At 33.8% G+C, this 18,545-nt stretch overlaps 1 protein-coding gene across 28 annotated transcripts in view; it reads right to left on the minus strand.

The window, feature by feature from the left end:
- Positions 1-18,545, minus strand: part of NRXN1 (neurexin 1) — a 1,113,431-nt gene that overhangs the window by 1,013,307 nt on the left and 81,579 nt on the right. The window lies entirely within an intron of this gene.

An 18,545-nucleotide genomic window follows, 5' to 3' on the forward strand; every position in this document is an offset into this window, starting at 1 on the left:
ACAATTCAAGCACTATCGATACCCAGGGTTTGGCATCCAGTTAGAAATGGAAGAGAAAGCTATTTTCCAGGACTAGGGCAACAGCAAGGTTTCAGTACTTATCAAACATTTTCAGTAATAAAAGATAGCCATGTTGACATTTCTAGTCTCATTCTTTTATTTAGCTGTAATTTTAAAAGTGGTTATTTGATCAAAAGCATTTATAAAGAACAACAGCAAAATATAGGAACTTTGAGAAAAACAACTTACAATTGTACCATTTCATAAGGATCAGCAAAACTCTTTTTAATTGTTAAAGTTATTAATGCATTAAAAATCATCAATTTTGTTTAAAATATATTAGCTGGAAACTGAAATATCAACATAGGCACATTTACTGATGGGGTCCTAAATATAGTAAAAAATAGCTAGTGAATAAATGTGGACAATAGAATCTATACAAAACACTTGGTTTGCCAGAGTTTATTTTAAAAGATATAGCAAAAAAAAAAAAAAAGACAAATATTTGGTATGTGATATTCATTTCCTGATTGGTTTGGTTTCTAATCTGCTAAATAAGGAATTAAGACTGAATTTGCTACTTTTCAATGGCAACTCTGGCATGACATGGGCATAAATATTAAAGATTTATTTTACTACACTGGAAATTACACAAAGATATAGATTATTTCAATGTTTAAGACATACTTCTGTCTTATGTTAACCACCCTTTGAATTTCTATTCCCCATGTAAGATGCTTGCTTGAAAAAATAAAATTGTTTAATATATAGGACACAACAACAAAATCAGGGAGTTTAGAGGAGACTCAACTGTCAAAATAGTCTATCATTTACTATGGCCTGACTTAATTCCTGTTAACAAAGACTGGCAAACATGATTGTGAGAACACAGTCTCAGGAAAACAGTTTTTTTGGTAAAGTGCTGCATGAAAACCTAACAGTAAACGAAAAGTGAAAAACAAAGTAAAACAGGCCCAGGCTCAACACCAGTTTTATAAATGTGCTAAGTAAGATAAGGAAAGGAAGTTGTGCTGTAATAAAATCAAAGTCATTGATTCTGATCCCCTGAGAGTTTTCTTCTTTCACCATTAACTAAGACACAGGGCCACAGGGGGCACCATTGGACTTACCCTGCCATCCAGAACCAGCTAACTAACGGGACCCCTTGTATGGAAATTCAAGTCATGCCCCATGTGTAAACAAATCCTGACTTGACCAGTTCAGAAAAATGGACTGTCTCAGAAGACTCAGACTAAAAAAAATAATCAGGAGTGCCTGACTGGCTTAGTCAATAGAGTGTGAGACCCTTAATCTCAGGCTTGTGAGTTCAAGCCTCATGTTGGGTATGGAGCCTACTTAAAAAATAAATTTAAAAATTAAAAAAGAAATGAAATAAAGTACAAGAATAAAAGGAAGGGTAATATATTAACTCCTATATTTAAAAAAAATAGAATAAAAAAAGAAGAAAACTGGCTTGGAACAGACTTTACTGACTTTCCATATATTTTCAGACTCAATCTTAGACTTNAAAAAAAATAATCAGGAGTGCCTGACTGGCTTAGTCAATAGAGTGTGAGACCCTTAATCTCAGGCTTGTGAGTTCAAGCCTCATGTTGGGTATGGAGCCTACTTAAAAAATAAATTTAAAATTTAAAAAACAAAATGAAATAAAGTACAAGAATAAAAGGAAGGGTAATATATTAACTCCTATATTTAAAAAAATAGAATAAAAAAAGAAGAAAACTGGCTTGGAACAGACTTTACTGACTTTCCATATATTTTCAGACTCAATCTTAGACTTAAAAAAACAAAAATAAAAAAACCAATTCTACTTGCGTCCTTCTACTCTACCCCTGTGGTATCCATTTGTTTGCTTTAGTTAATTTAAAATCTATTAACCTAGGAGCGCCTGGGTGGCTCAGTCGGTTAAGCATCCTACTCGATTTCGGTTTAGGTCATGATCTCGGGGTCCTGGGATCAAGCCCCACATCTGCATTTAGCAGGGAGTGTGCTGAAGATTCTGGAAATTATCTCTCTCCCTCTGCCCCTCCTCTGACTCACTCACTCGCATGCTCTCTAAAAAAAAATAAGTAAATTTGAAAAAATAATTTTAAAATCTGGTTAACCTAAAGATGATCCCTACATTATTTCATAATTTGCACACAATTATAAATAGCAGGGAGTGTGCTGGAGATTCTTTCTCTCCCTCTCCCTCTGCTCCCTCTGGCCCCCACTTGCTCGCTCACATGTGCTCTCTCTAAAAAAATAAATNCCACTTGCTCACTCACATGTGCTCTCTCTAAAAAAATAAATAAATTTGAAAAAAAATTAAATCTGGTTGACCTAAAGATGATCCCTACATTATTCCATAATTTGCACATAATTATAAATGGCAGTAGCTCTATCACTTATAATCACTCTCCAGGTGTTTTTTCTTTTCTCTTTCCTTTCTACTTGGTTTTTGAAATAAAAGAATATTGCATTTAAAGAGAATAATTTTCCTCATAACATCGACTCTTGCTTTTTCTTTGTAGATCCTTTGCAATCAAATAGTATCTTGACTTTTAACAGCTACAGAGGAGGTAAAAATTGGCATGCCAGAGTGTAAAGGTAAAGCAGTGTATTTTGCTTTAGTGTAAGGTAGAAAGCAGTCCATCCAGCCTTACCTGTGGACATTGTCAAGTTAGGGAAAAGCTCTTGGTTTGCAGAAAACTCTGGATTCTTAATTTCGCTGACTAATCCTGCTGTGTATATGAAGTGAGTCTTAGTCATCAACTTTACTGTGATGACCATGCCACCTATAAAGATCACACTCATTTTTTTTTCCTTTCCATTGTGAAAATAAGGAATAAAAGCAAGAAAAAGATATCTTAAATTTTCTTTTTCTTTGGGATAAAACATGTTTCCCTCACAAAAATGAGAATAGGCACCAAAACATCCGCCGTGTTATGAATAATTTGTGTGCTGTTGACATGAAGGGAAGCTGCAGACTTTTAAACTGTACATTCTTGAATTACTTCAAAAGAACATCTCCACAAAAAATTTTCCTTTGGCCCCCAGCTTATAAGAATGCAAGGACAGTAAGTTTAATTTATCATGAGTGTTCTTTGCACAGAATTTTAATTACATACTTCTAGGAAGAGAAAAATGAGCAAGGAAACAAATACGTTTGCTTCAATATAAAGCAAATCAGGAAATTAATCATGACAAGTGGATAAATCAAAGTATGATATAACATATCACAGGTAACTCCTTGTTGTATAATCAACGTTTAAGTTTAGCAATATGAAAGGCTTCATCTAAATCTACAAGCAAGAGGCAACTTATGTGCTACATTTCATGTTCAAAATTGGCTGAAAGGAATCTGTCACCACTTAGCCACTCCTTCTTTCTTGTGGCCTCCTTCCTTCTCTGCTAGTTGCTTGTGACCAGTTCCCTTTATTTTTCTTTGGCTCCATCTCTCCTTCAGCAAAATTGCCTCTACTGCAGGTGACTTCCCACCCAGATCTATACCATTCAAAGTGCGGTACATAGCAACGAAACTGGGGGTGGTACAGGCCAGCAGAAAGAGGAATACAGAGAAAGATTTTATTTCCTTCTTACATACATTCAGCTTGCTAGCTTCTATCCTTGCCTTTCCAGCCCATCACACTATTTTCAAGACTTTATCCTTCATTCGGGGTATTAAATGCCAGTATACCAGAGTCTGGTTCCCATGGTGGCACCGGATGGACCTTTGCTTTATTTTATTCTTCCTTTGGTGTTAACAGTGAAAGCCTTTAGAAAGCCTCAATCATCTGGGAATGCTTCAAGGACTGGGAAATGGAGGAAAGCATTGAAACTGTGGATCTATGCAGCAGTCAGCTGGAGGAAGAGAAATGCTGGCCAGAACCAAGAGAAAGTCCAAACAGCAAATGAAGCAAAAAGGTACATTATGGAGGCTTATGGAAGGAAAGAAACAGCCTGGGCAGGAATGGCTAGTTCAAAAAAAAAAAAAAATTAACAGGTGCCCTCAGCCACCTGCTTTAAATCTACCTAAATGACATTCCCACCCAGCCTGCTGCCATCCCAGTCTTAGGGCATGAGGGGAGCCAACTAGAATAGCAAATACTTTCTCTCTCTCTCTCTTCACTGTTCAGAAGTAAAAGAAGTAAACCAACTTGCAGCAGCAAGGACACTCCTGGCATCACACTTGGAACCATGAAAACATTTTCCCTAGGAACATTTTGAGCAACATCCAGCTACACTTTTGGTAAAAAACTATGATTCAAGTATATTATAGAATTAATGAGTCCTTTGTGAAGTGGTCTGAGAAATTCACCTTGCCTAAGCGTCTTGTTTCTGTTGGAAAATATGCTATGAGTTTCAACTTATTTATTCAAAGAACTTTTATAATAGTACTTTCCTAAGTTGCAGATTGCCTTTGTTTCTGCATCACACAGCAGCCAATTCTGTTACAAAGTTCATGGCTTTCAATTCAAAATGCTCCATCTTGTTAACAGGGGAAGTAAGGAGGACAGGAAGGAAGGAAAGAAGGATGAGAGAGAGGAAGGATAATTGTATGGCAGATTCTTCTGGTATGTAAGCTGTTCAATGGACCTGATGAAATTTAACAGCTATTAGTCAACATATTAAAATATATACAGAATGGCTCGACACAAACTATACTGAATACAATTTCAAATTTTATTTTCATGGGGGACTATGACAAAGATTTTCTTTTGCTTTTATAGCTTCAATTCTTCCCTATAAATGTTAACTTTGAGTGAACATTGTTATATTAATTTCAATAGTTGGACTTACAAAAGGAACATTATATATGAGTGACCATAAAAACTGTGACAAGAACAGTCTACCTTGTTTCTGCTCATGTCACTCATTTTTAGTGTTTTATTGCTTACTTAGAAATAAACATTTCCTAATATGAAATTGACAGATAAAACTGAACAGAGTGTTAGCATGTATTTTCCCAACCAAACTCAATCATTGTTATACAACTTCAAAGAAAGCTGGTTGAGGTGAGGTGTGTTTCCTTTCTAAAAGTCTGACGTCATCATATTTTAGAAAACAGAGCAGGAAAGTTCTTGGATAGAGTTGGGAGAATAAATTTAAATATATCCCTATCTAGCTACCCAATTTACCACCACTTCTCACGGTTTTATGGATGTGCCAGTACTCAGATATGACTTTTCTTATGAACAAATGAATGGGAGATATCCTCTAGTTGTGTGGTACCAGAAGAGAATACTCCACAGAGTGTCCTAGGTTCTCCAACACCAAGATGGAGAATAGGTGAACTGCTGAAGACCACCAATGGCCCTTCATTTGAGAGAATTAACTTAGGCTAGATTTATACAATTTTTTTACTGATTATTTTATCACAGAGAATTTTCAATTAAACTTCCAAATACTTTCGATTTTACTCATCTATACTTAGTTTCTCAGACCAGTCTAAAATAAATCTACTTAATTTCTCTGAGAAAAAGCAAGCATATTTTAAGTATGGGGCCATTGCATGAAAATAAGACTAAATCAAACATAACGTAAAAAAAAAAAGTTCTAAATTTAGAGTTTAATAAATTAGATTTGTATACATTGAATAGAAAAAGGTTCATATAATACTCACTTAATTATACATATATCTTTATATTTAAGGAAAATGAAATTTTATTTCAAGGTAATACTTCATATTGTCTTTAATTCAATGGACCTTTGCATATGTAACAAATAGTCTAGAAGAAAAAATTCATTGGCCATTAAAAGATCTACCACTTCCTCAGGGCTTTTAATTTTCATTTTTTTCAGTATTTAAAACACTGTACATCAATTATACTTAAATTTTAAAAACCCCAAGAAATTCACATATTTTATAATTCATGGCTAATTTTAAAGTTTTAGAGAGGTCACTGAAAATCATTTTAAAGGACATGGACTGTTTTTGTTTGTTTTTCTAAATAAATGAGTTAGTACACAAAATTTTCTACAAGTCTCCTGTGATTGACTAAAATATTACTATAATGAACCAAATATCTAGTTAGCTTTTCAACTACAGCACATTTCAACACGAGGATGATTGTTACAAAGAATTCTGCTTCTCCAAAGCCTGAAATCATTGAAGTCCAATAACACCTGAGGTTGACACATGAAATTACTGTTTTCAGATCAAAACTGGTCAAACAGTAATAGTTAAATATGCTTAAATCTAATATTTCTGAGTTGATGTTATTCTCTGCCTCCTAAATATAATGTAGTAATATCAAGTTAAACTAAAACACTATTGAATTCATGAGAATCAATCCATGGAAAGCAGAGGGGAGTGAGAGGTATAGGCTTCCATGTATGGAATGTAAAAGTCATGTGAATGAAGGATACAGCATAGGGAATACAGTCAATAGTATCATAACGTCATTGTATGGTAATAATGGATGGGTAGTTACCTTCTGGCGAGGGTGAGCACAGAATAACATACAGAGTTGTTGAATCATTATGTTGCACACCGGAAACTAATGCAGTACTGTGTGTCAACTATACTTCAATCAATCAACAGCAATGATAAAAAAAAAAAAAAAAGGAAGCAGAAAACAGAGTAAAGGTAACTTTTTTACAGTATTTCAGAAAATGTTATGAAGATCTCAAGAAACTTGCTCCAAACGTTCAAGAGAAATTAGAAATAATAAAATAATACTTAGGTCATCTTACCACTTTAAATGTTCTTGCATAAATACTGTCCTATATAATCTTTATATTATCTCCTCAGTTAACTTGCTATGGTTGAGTTACTTGTCCAAGACACCCAAGTAAAAAGTAGAAGGTGCTAAGTATGTATGGAAAGTATGATTGAAGTCTCCCTGTCCAAATTTGTGTGGATTTCAAAAATTGTAAAAAGAAAATGAGCATAAGGAATTTGGGTAATATATGGTAATGCTGGCATGTCTACTAAACCTGTGTTAGGTTCCTGGAACTATTACCAAAATGTATCAATTAGGATCACTTTTTTTTAAGTAATATAATAAAGGAGTACGAAGATTGTATTTATGATTTCTTTGACTCTTTTGTAAGAAGACAGAAATATTTTATGGAATATATTTCCTTCTTAATTGCATTTATGTGTTGATTCTATAAAGTCAAGAAAATGTAATACTGTTTACTTTCCTTCACTGAAAAAAAAAAACAATTTCCTAGGATTCTTCTCCCCTGTGCTATTAAAATTATTTCCCAGGGAAAAATAAAAAATAAAAAAATAAAACAAAACAAATAGACCAAAAAAAAAAAAAAAAGCACATTTAGAGAATATTCGCCCTACTTTAATAGCAAAAAGCAGACCAGGTTCATAAATGTGTTGACCTGCGGGCATTCTAACCACTAGATGTAAGAGCAAAATTATCCATAAATTTCTTGCTGTTTTTAAAATTTAAAGGAAAGTGTTCATTTCATTCAGAGCACACACAATTTTTCATCCTTTTTAAAAAGACGCTTACATTCCCAATCAAATATTTTGGAAGGTTATGTAATGTACACATTTGCCACACAAAGTATATTGGTCCTTTCATTTTAGTTAAAAAATGCAAATCTGATAAAATATTACTTTTATTCTTTTTATGTATATGTTGTATAGTAAACCTCCTGGGGACTGAGCAGCAAGTCCCAATCTTTTAAACTTTGAATCAACAGACAAGTAGGAAGAAAATCTAAAGATTGTCTAAATTCCTATTTTCTTTAAAAATAAAATAAGTTTATGTTAAAGGCTAAGAAGAAAATAGTTTGTTCACAGGCACAACCAATTCTGTATTTTTGAAGATTTCATATATGTAGTTATTTGTCTTAATATCTAGTACTTAGGCCCATATGAATGCAAGCCCATGCTGCAGAGGGAGCTATGAGCTTGAACAATCTACCCTTTATCTGCTGATTTACTGATCTGTAAAATCAAGTCACCACAAATACAAGCCTTTAAGGTAGCCTTATAATTCCCATCTTATCTTTTCCTAAAATGGCCATTCACTGCTTAAGAAAACATGTTGAAATATGAAGAGATGTCTTTTTTGGACTTTTATAAAACATACTGAAATGTTAATTCTATCATACAAAACCGTTCATTTTATTTTTTTAAATGAAACTATAGCAATGCAATATAACTAATTATTTCTTGACATTCGTGTAAACTGCTGATTACTGGAAAGTCTGAATTCTTTTGACCCAAACAACTTCAAACTGAAGATTTAATTTTCAAAACAATCTCATCAGGTTATAACTTATTACATATTGCTTTAAAATGTGTGGTGGCAACACCATGATATTGTAACCACTTCATAAACTCTACTCTAAACGTCATACAAGCAGCTGTGCCATCTCTCTGACACATACACACATACCCATTTAGTCTGTTCTTTCATAAACAAATTCAAACTTTCACATCCTTCTTAATGAAAATATTTTCCTACAAAAGTTAATGTGGGTAGGGGTGACTGCGTGACTCAGTTGGTTAAGCATCTGCCTTGGGCTCAGGTCACGATCCCAGGGTCCTTGGATTGAGTCCCGCATAGGGCTCCTTGCTCAGCGGGGAGCCTCCTTCTTCCTGTCCCTGTGCTGCTTCCCCTGTTTTTGCTTTCTCTCTCAAATAAATATCTTTTTTTGAAAAAGGAAAAAAAAAAGTTAATGTGGGTAGAATAGGAAACTATTTACAATAAATACCTGGTAGTATCATCAATAATAACAAAACTGCTTCTTTACTCCACTGGAAATATATTTACTGATAATAAGCATTAAATATAAATTTCTCTATTTTTTCCCTCTCTTCTTTTATTTAACTTTACATGTTTGTTCATGTTAGAAGAGAAGAAAACTATTTTCTAACTCCACTGTCCAGTACGTTAGCCATCAGATTTGTATGCCTACTTACAGGTGAATTAAAATTAATTACAATTAAATAAAATCAAAAATTTTGTCTTGCAGTCATATGTGGTCCTTGGCTACCAGACAGGACATCACAGATTATGAACATTTCTATCATTGCAGGAAGTCCTATTGGGCAGTATTGTTAAGGGTTTTAAATAAGTTACTACTTCTCTGGTAATATCTTTTAATATAAAGCTGTTGCATAATATATATGATTGTTATTTTGTTTATAAAAGGAAATAATTTTAATTCATAATGGTATTTTTAAAGGGACACCTAAATTGATATTAGAAATGGTCACTGAATTTGTACACTGAGAAGAACTATATGATATTTCCATTTTAACCTTAAAATAAAAAACAAAAAGTTGGAAAATAACTCTAATAAAAATTTTGCTCTCATGCTAAAATGTCTTTGGATAATATAAGCTCTGGGCAATTATTACCCTTTTATCATAAGTCCTTTTTTTTAAGCCTCACAGACAATGAGAAAATACTAAATATGTTTCGATTTTCAAGTGAAATTAAACAAGCAATCAAATAACTTTTCTCCTGATTTCTCCCCACTTCTCTCAGTATTCTCCAGTAGATCATTTAATATTATTTGTCATAGACTTCATGTGTGAACTACACAATAGTTTAATAGCAACAGCAGTTTTTAGATTAGTAAAAAGTACCCTCCATCCCACAATCTCATATAATAAATTCTCTTATATTATAATAAGTCAAAGATTTCCCTTTCCATAAAATAGGCCTCTTACTGAATACTTATTGAATAATACCCTATGGGAAAATAAACCAAATGGACAAATAAAGGAATCAAGGTTTCTGCAACACTGAAATACAACAGGAAAGAATTATATAAAAGAATAAAAAGAACAGCTCAAACTTCTAGTTAATTCTATAAAAATCCAAGATCCTGTTAAGGGGCTATTACATGATAACAAATGCATCATTGAGTAAGCAAATAAAAACTATGAGTAGGACAAACAGAAAATATCTCCGACTATGGAAGCATTAATTGTGGAGTAGTAAAAGGAAAAAAAAAGTGGCAAAAACATTTAGGAGATGAAATGATGAACATGTTTTATATAAAAATGAGTAAGATGCACAACAAAAATTTAGAGTAGACCTAGAAAGTCTATTTTCAGTATTTAAAAAATATAGGCTGCTCTTAAAGTTGGACATTTTCCACTTTATTATCAAAAAGCATCATTTTTCACTTTTGGTTAGTGACATCCAAACTCTTACTTTTACAAAGTAAGGGAAATGAGGCAATATAAGAATAAAAACAAAACTATTTATAGCCTCTACACCTTAATGAATAACAGTCTAGGTATCCCAAAGAGCTGTAGTCTGGTAAGCGAGCTAAGAATTGAGAAGGACAGCTGATTTCTACAGATTACTGAGGTCATCTCACATCTTAGTCCAACCCTAGCATTAGAATGACTTGAAAGAGATTATGTGACATAACCATATATTTATCTTATCTTCAAAGAAGAAAATATATGTTGCAAAACCAGAGGCAGCATCCTGATTCAGTACTTATTACGGACTGAATATTTGCATCCCCCCAAAATTCTCACATTGAAACCCTGCTTCTCAGTATGACGGTATTAGGAGGTGGAGCCTTTGGGAGGTAATTAGGGTTACATGAGTTCATCAGAGCGGAGCCCTCATGAATGGCATCAATGCCCTTATGAGTCCTGAGAGATCCTGCTTCCCCTCTCTGCTTTCCACCACGTAAGGATACAATAAGAAGTCCACAGTCTTCAACCTGGAAGAGGGATCTCACCAGTACTTGACTACACTGGCACCCGGATCTCAGATTTGCCGTCTCCAGAACTGTGACAAATAAATTTCTGTTTTTTTATAAGCCACCCACTGAATGATACCTTCTTATAGCAGCCTCAATTAAGACATTACTACTTTAGATCTTGTGTTACTAGAGAAAACTCACCAGTACATAAAATAATATGACACAAAAACTCAATATATTTCTGATATTATTACAATAACTGAGAAAAAAAATAGTTGCACCATATGTACAATATGTGGAATGGCTAATATCTGCTAGCAAATGTAGCTCGTGGCAGTACCTAGTAGCTTAGGATATGTGTACCTTATAGCTGTCTGAGGTAAATTACGCTCAAAATGTGCAATGTTGCCAGTAATACTCAACCTGTGGGAAAACATGATGGAAAAAGAGTAGAAAAGTCACTATTTTTTAAAACACTGAATAAGAGCGCCTGGGTGGCTCAGTTAGTTAAGTGCCCTACTCTTGATTACAGTTTAGGTCACAATCTCAGGGTCATGAGATCGAGCCCCGCATCAGGCTCCACACTGGGCATGGAGCCTGCTTCAGATTCTTTCTCCCTCTGCCCCACCACCTCTCTCTCTAATTAAAAAATAAATAAATAAATAAAATACTGAATAGATGACTCCATCTTTTTTTTTTTTTTAATTAATACACTTCTCTTAGAGTAGTTTGGGAACTAATCTGAATGGAGATTGAGAGGATAAAACTGATAATTATACATGAATCTACCAATATAAATGATGAAATCAACCACTTTAAAGTTTATAAATATGAATAAAATATTCACAAAATGAGAGGGAAAATATTTGAATGAATTGTCAGAGTCAACTAGAATTTGGTCAACAATGAATGATTAAGAAACTAGAAATCCTTAGAGAATCTAGGCATTTCCTGACAATACTTCAGTGTTTCGTCTCATTCTCCCTAAAGAAGGAAATGTAAAGGACATTGAGCCTGCAGTTAGGATTCCTTTTTGGCTCTCCCACCACAAATCAGTTTTAGGAATCCAGATACAATTTTTTCAGAACACTTCTTTAATTTTCCCATGAGCTAATAAACATCTAACTTTTTCCATAGAGAGACTGTGGCTCATAGCAGTAAAATAATGCAAAACCACTTAGTCAATAATGACAAATTGTAAAATATTTCATGTATAGATAATACCTATTTAATGATGTTAGCCATGACATTATTATAATTAATGCTCCCTCATACAAACTGTTGGTTGCTTAAGAGCAGTGCCTTTTCTCTTCCTCTTCCTTTATTCAGCTGCTAGCCTAGTGTGTACATATAAGAGTTGCTTAATAAATGTATTTAATGAGTAATTAATTTCCAATCTTAATTTCCTGCTTAGCTTCTATGAAACTAGCAATGTGGGATGAAGATGATTAAGTTTCTTTTCATAGTAAGATTTATGTGCCACAATAGGCCAAATTTAGTTACTATATTCTTACATCGGAAGTAAAGAATTTTAACAACTGGAAACATTTTTATTTGGGCCGGGTAAATCAAAGGGTTTAGTTTCTATTAAAATATTATTCTGAAGAAGCTCAAGATTCATTAATCAGACATTTCCAAACTGATTCCTCCTTGGACTGCTGCTTCTTAAGTTGGTCTAACTCTGAAGAAGATGATGGCAAAGCTGCAGAACAGAACAACTGTCACTTAAGTTCACAAAACCATAGGTGTAATCTTATTAATTATTAAAATGATGTGGCCAAGGTCAGTTAAGAAAGTAACAAAATCCAACCAGGCATACATAATTTCTGTTTTCTTATCACTTTATACATGGTTCTTAGCACAGTGCCTGGCACGCTGTAAACACTCAATAAACATGAGGGAACAAATGAAAATTGGAGGACTAAATGGTAGAAATCAGCTCTTCCGACCCCAAATTATGTGCTCTTTCCTCTATGTTATGGAGATTTAGCAAATAAATCACATGTACCCTAAAGGCTCGTAGCATATTTGTAGGAAGCAAATTATTTAAGTTAAACAAAAAAAAAAATTGAAATGCAGATAATCCCACTAAAATAATGGCTTATTATGGAGTTTTTTTTTTTTAAATCAGCTTCTGTGAAATACGAGTATTGTTTCCTGCATGTAATCTAATGTTTCATGATATACTTACAGTGACATATTAATAAAAACAAACATTTTTAATTAAAATGATTTTAATGAAATTATAGGAATTAAATTTTTCATAATTTTAGTAAGTGATAGGATTTATTAATTATAATGACACGTGTTAAGCTCACATATTTGTATTGGATAGAATGTGAATCTTTAGAATGGTTAGACTAAGTGACATTTTACGATGGTCTCAAATAAATTCTAGTTTTCTACCAATTTTGCCTTGAAGGCTTTACAAAATCAGAAAGGTAGTATTTAAAATGGCATTCTCCGCATTTTGGTCAAAACGATTACCTCAGGTTTCACTTAAATTGATCATCACAGTACTTGATGTGTAGTTACTAAACTAAATGCTCCATCTAACTCAAACAATTCAAAGCAACTACATCAATTATGTATGTTAGAAATATATAATTTAAAGTTGGTTTTAGTCATTTCTAAATACTACCTTCAGGGATGCTAGTCTGGTAAACTGTAATACACATCTGCTGGTTCCAATGGGATGTATTTTGACTAGAATGCTTTTACATACTGTAGCTAACTTGGCAGAAATAACTGAATCATCCATTGTGTAGAATCATATAGTACTCAACTAAATATTCAAGTGACTCTCCTGTGAAGACATTACTATCCAAGGCATATCTTTAAATACAATGCACTAAGAAATGTAATTATTTCCTATTTGTAGTTTAATCCTGCTTACGGTCCCTGAAATTCTGACTGAATTTATCTTTTTACAAACAATGATCCCAAAGTGCAATGGTATTTAGAAAACTAGAATTTTAGAGTTTTAAAACTGGAACGGATATTTTCTTGTTTAACTGATTAAGAAATTAAACCAAAGGCCCACTTCTGTAACACATGATAAACCCTTGGTTATTGGCCTCAGAGTCACAACTATGAGTAAAACTTTAAAAGGAATGGTATCAATAACAACCAAGGTTACCAAATCAGATCAAAGCTGCATACTTCTTAAACTCCTTACTATAATTCAAGTTGGTCATTTTTTTTTCTTTTCACATGAATTTTAAATAAGAAACTAGAATTCTAATTTTCTTCCCAACAATTTCCTGTATTGAAAGTTCTGAAAAAATGATAAAGAATAACCAATTACCTAAGCCCCCTACCAAAAAAGGAGCATCTGAAAACACATCTGACAAAATTTGCAAGTAAACCATTTAAAATTTGTCTGCATCGAGTACAGGTGGAGTGCCCATGTAATTGTTTTTGTTTGTTTTTGTTTTTGTTTTACATTTTATACATGAAAAAGTGAGACCCTGGAGCGGATAAGCTACTAATACATAAATGTCATTAGCAACAAGACATAGAGTCTAAGGACATTTCTATGCTACTTTCTAAACCAGGGCTGTCCAAAAGAATCTTCTGTAACAGTAGAAATATTCTATAAAATCTAGGACTGGTTTATGACCCTAACCAAGAGTAACCTCCACCATGTAAGTAAGAGAATCATGGCTTAGGAAATATCCCACTGTCCTTATAAAGATCTGAATGAGAAGCAATCATCTCAATAAAAATTCCTGTCTGTGAGGACTTCAGTGCAGCTCTGGGAAAATAAAAGGCGGCTCATGGTCTAGTCGAGATCAGTCCTCTACACAAAGTAAAGAAGAATGTATTGTGAAATAAGTCTCAGAAAGGAATGTATGCTGCAAAGACACTAAGAACATGTTAGAAAATAGTACAGAAAAGGAAATAATTTGCTATAGGTACATTTCCTTATTCTTCCAAAGAACTCCTTAAAGAATCCCTTAAGAAGCAAATCTTATTTGTGGAAGACCTTTTGGCATTTGACTTCTGACAAATGATGGAAGGAAGCGGAAAGGAGAAATTATGAACCACCTTGTATCTCTGGCAAAATCAGAATTGGCTTCAGCACTCAAAATACGCAGAACTGGGTTGTTTTTGTTTAGACAGAATTAAAAAGAAGCCCATAGATCTTATTTCAGAATTGATTTTTCACATGGCTAAAAGAATAAGCAGGACTGCTATAAAGCTGGGATGTGAATTTTACTTGCTAATTGTTGTGCACAACTAAAAGGGCATCTTGGAAATTAAAAAAAAAAAAAAAAAAAAAGGCAGGGGGAAGAGCTGATCCATTTTAGGCACCGGTTACAGAAATCATGGAGAATGGACCTTGGACTTGTGGCTGAGGCACCGTGTCAGTATAGAAGGAGCCTACAGCCAGGCCCAGAGAGTAGAAGTCCCAATCAGGCCCCGTCACAAACTACTTTCTCATGTGGCACTGGGCATGTCATTTCACATCCTGGTCCTCAATTCCCTCATATTTAAAATGAAAATAATAACACCTACCTCATAGCACTAACGTAAGAATAAATTCCTAAGAGTCATCTAAAACGTGTAGCATGTAGCTGATATACAGCTGACACCTAATTACTCCCTACTTCAATGTAATCATTTTTATGAGCAAGTAGGGAAAAAATATTTAAATTAAACCTAACTTTAATCTTAACATATTTAACCACAATTTTTTTATCCTACACTTGTATCTTGCAAAAGGAAATTGTACACAGAGTAACAGCAAGAATTTGAATGCCAACTGATTTTCAAAATGGTGCAGTATAATTAGGAAATTCATGAGTCAAATTCCTGTTTATGCCTGCAATGTAAAGGCTAATCATTTGTTTGTTTTCTATAAGAAGGACTTGATTAAAGCCTCTAGCAGCAATAATTAAATAACCCTATGCGTGAAGGATGCAGGCCCAGCTAGCACTGCGGTGTGCTAAAAACTGTAATTAATGCATAGGGATGTGTGTAAATTAACAACTGAGTGTCATTTACACTAACGGTACAAATGTAGGTTTCTTTTTTGGGGGAACTACCTCCATGTTTTCTGCTAACCATCACAATGGTTAAACACAGTACAATATAAATGGCATTCTAACATCTATATAGAGCCTCTAGTTCAGGCCACGATCCAGATGGGCAGTGGGCAAACTTTTCTAAAAAGGGACAGAGAGTAATATTTTAGGATTTTCAGGCCATGTGGTCTCTGCTGCAAACACTCAAATCTGCTGTTAGAGTGTGAACATACATACAACACATAAACAAATGTGTATTACTGTGTTCCAATGAAACTTTACCAAAAAAATAAATAAATAAAACAAGTAGTGAGGCAGCTTGAGCCCAATGGTCTGTATGATTATAGGTTATAGTTTGCCTAACCCTGAACCACAGCTTGCTGACCCCTGACCTAGATCTTAACTCTCAGCTAGTACAATGCAAAGTGTTATCTTAGAAAAGCATTATTTGTACAACAGGTAAGGACAAAGGAGTATAAACCTGACATGAAAACTTGACAAGCTTTTGAACCTTTCTACGTTATTTTCTCAAACATAAATTAGAAAAAAAAATGACAAGCTGAATTTATCACAAGTTTGTTGTAAAACTAAAGTGACTCACAATCTGAAAGCATTCTGAAAAAAAATGCTATATATTTATGAATCATTACATCATCATTATTATTATCGTTGTTGTTGTTGACTGCTGCTCTTTTCAGCTCTGTTTCAAAACCCCTGGAAGTCACATCTACCTGGGATAACCTCAGAGGATACAAATTACATAAAACTCACTCAGAGCTGGTCTAGAATTCTACAATTTGATAAAGATCAGGGAGACTTAGGAGCCTATAGACTGCCACCATGGCAACGTTTCCTAAAGTCAGCCCCAAGGTGCATTCCTCACGACAGACATTTTTCAAGAAGTCCTTGACCAATACATTTGGAAATAGTGCATATGACATTAGAAACATGAGCATATTGTTACACTATGAACATTAGCATTAAAAAGATATTTGTCAAGGAGTCCTTGACAAATAAGTCTGGAACACTTACACTCTTCTGTCAGAGATTCACAGTGCATGATTGCACAGTGAAGATGCCAACATGTCCTGCAGTAAATAAAAACCTGTACCTTTGTCCAACCCAGGATTTCCAAAAATTGTTTCTATAGAAATTCTGTATTCTGTTGGTGAAGCCTATTAAAATAGTTCTTCAAACTAAACAGTGGGAAGAGCTGTCATAGACATTATTTTGAACTATGACATTCCTTCAGCCTGGGTGTGGGGAAACTGCCCCACTATTCTTACATCTGACAGTATGAGGGTAGGAACACTCACTTAACCATTAACTTACATTCCATCAGTGTGGCATTACATTGGGATTTTTTATTTACAGCAATCGAGTGAAGACCAATAAAATTTGTAAGAGAGCCTAATAAGCCCTATGAAAATTACACTCACCTCAGTATATTTGAAAAGGGGGAATGGAAAATAAATTGCAAACATCAAATATCTCTGATTTGAACTTTGAAAGTTAACTACAAACATACCCACTGAGATAATATCAAGTGATAGAGACTTAAAGATCTTTGTGCTGAAGGCAGTGAAATCCATTAAAATCCAAATAATTCTTGATTTTGCTGAATGTTGCTTAAGCTGTCCAACAGGAAGAAAGGATGAAAAAAAAATTGCATAGTTCATCAGTTTCCTATACATGACTTCCTACTTATAGGATTTCTTCTGGAGGCTTTTTCACAGACTGTTTAATCAAAAAAGGCAGCTCTGTTCTTCTGGCAAACCCTTACTGGACAGTGATTATCCAAATTATGATACGTCTTTAATTTCCCAATGTTTCTTTCCCTTAAGACCAAACTTTTCTTCTACACAAAGCTATACATTTTTGTCTAACATCAATTTGGGTACTAGAAGCTGGAGCTGACTTCTGGAATTAAGCATATAAATTAACCAAAACCAACTTCTATCTAGAAAAAACAAACAAACAAACCTCAAGATATCCTATTTCCAGCATCTAGTATGACCTCTGACGTAGAGAGGGAATTCAATAAATATTCGGTGAATGAGTAAATGAGAAGATCAATCAGAGAGACATCAACTACTTTAGCTCAAATACACAAGTAATATTATTTGTAAATCATTTTTACTGAATAATTTAGAAATACTTTCTGAAACTGAATATCCGATAATTCAAGAGAACTGAAACAAGCAAAGTGATAATCTGTTGTTACAGTTACTCATTTCAACATCATAACTACTGTTTGCCCATGCACAGTAATGAAGAACTAAGGTACTTTGTGCTGGATAAGATAATAAATCCATCTATGATACAGAGACACTAGGAAGAATAAACTTTTTATTATAGTGCTTAGATTATATTGCGGAGTCTATGTTAGTACTTTGAAGGATTAAAAACCATCGATACAAATTCAATGTCATAAAATTCTTTTACAAAGCAATAGAACAATCCTCCATCAAATGCTTAGGAAAACGTACGCATCCAAATAGAGCCACTTATACAGAGGCTATGAAGGTTCCTCCCATTTCTAGTGAAATCTACATATAATATCTCCTTAAAGTGTACTTCCTAAATTATTTTTTCACACTAGTGAAAAGGGAAAAAAATGTTTTTTCATCACTCTCAGTATCAATCTGATAGGTTACACAATCTGCGAAGTATTAATTTCCTTTACTCAGATTAAGAGCATGGTTCCACCCATATTCCTTTGCCATTTACAAAACACTGACTTAACTCAAAGTAAGTTCATTCTTTTTCAGGTAATGCTGGAAAATTATTCATTTTATTTTAAAATATATTACTATTTCAAAACACACTTCCCAGAACATGCTTGTGGTATGTGGGGCACAT

The sequence above is a fragment of the Ailuropoda melanoleuca genome, chromosome 4 (genome assembly GCF_002007445.2).
Source record: "Ailuropoda melanoleuca isolate Jingjing chromosome 4, ASM200744v2, whole genome shotgun sequence".
In the NCBI taxonomy this organism is placed as follows: Eukaryota; Metazoa; Chordata; class Mammalia; order Carnivora; family Ursidae; genus Ailuropoda; species Ailuropoda melanoleuca.